We start from the raw sequence: 1,398 nt of genomic DNA on the forward strand, positions 1-1,398 counted from the left end.
TACCAGGTGTTGCTGACCACACCCACTGCTGTAAAGATCGCTGAACGAGCGTCCTGGATCCATCTCAGCCATTGTAAGCTACAAATAGTGCTTGACGGAGGGGGCGGAGCTGAGGGGAAGCCGGGCTACAAAGGGGGCCAGAAACCATAGGACTGGCCGTCTCAACGCCCGTGAAGAAAACAGCCGATCCCAGCTCATTAGGCCTCAGCCGACAAGTGGGTTTGTAGCTTAATCAGTAATACTGGCCCCTGCAGAGGGACCGGCCTATCTATGTAATGAGATGAGAACAGGACTGATCATTATTTTTTTATCATTCCAATATTTCCATCATTTTATATTTGATATTTTTTATCATTTCACATTTTAACTTTTATACAATGTTTCATGATGATTGTGGTCACTGTGTTGCTGGGGTTCTCATCTTGTGTTTTCTTATTTTGTTAGGAGTATTTACCTACTATATGCTGTGATTAACATCTTTTATTTACAGGAATGTCTTGTGACCAGATKAATGTTTTTATAGTTGCATGGGCCATTACTATTGCCCTGTACATCTTGGTAATAATCGTCTGGTACATATTCTAAAGATTGGTTTGTTGGTATCTCGTGAGTAAAGGCCTTATTCATTTTACTGTCTAGAGTTTGTCCACGTCATTTTGCCCCTTCCTACAACATTTAACTAGATGGAAACCACAGAAGTGCCTAGGTGGGAAAGACCATCTACTCCAGTTGCAGCAGTTGAAGACCCGATATCGGTTGAAACCCGAGACATTCATGACTCAGTTTCCTCACATGCCTATTAATCGTCCCCTTATAGCTGCGATAATCCCGATTACTCCAAACAAGGATAAATTACATCCATTTCAATGTGCAGCATTTGGGAAACGCAACAGAATTAGGCTTTAAAGCTATCCACGAGCAGCTAGCCGCTACATCTTTGATGGCTTTTCAGAACAGGATTGCGCTGGATATGTTGTTGGCTGAAAGAGGAGGTGTTTGCTCCCTTTTTGGAGAGCAGTGTTGCACCTTCATACCCAACAACACCGCTCCTGACGGAAGCTTGACCAGGGCCTTGGATGGTCTGAGGACCCTGAACAAAAAGATGAAAGAGCAAGCAGGCGTTGACACCACTATGTGGGACTCATGGATGAGCATGTTTGGGTAAATATAGAACACTGATTTCATCAATTATGATCTCAGTGGCTGTGTATGCAGCATTCCTCACCTTGTGTGGATGTTGTTTTGTCCCTTGCATTCGTGGTTTGGTTAATCGGGTCATTACCGCAGCTATTCAACCAGTCCAAGACCAAGTTTATGCTCTCCTCCCCATGACAGATGAACCACATGCAGACACAGACACAGCATTTGATCCTCAGTGGTAAAGTAACTCCTTTCGTT

Source organism: Austrofundulus limnaeus, unplaced genomic scaffold, assembly GCF_001266775.1.
Source record: "Austrofundulus limnaeus strain Quisiro unplaced genomic scaffold, Austrofundulus_limnaeus-1.0 Scaffold537, whole genome shotgun sequence".
Lineage (NCBI taxonomy): Eukaryota > Metazoa > Chordata > Actinopteri > Cyprinodontiformes > Rivulidae > Austrofundulus > Austrofundulus limnaeus.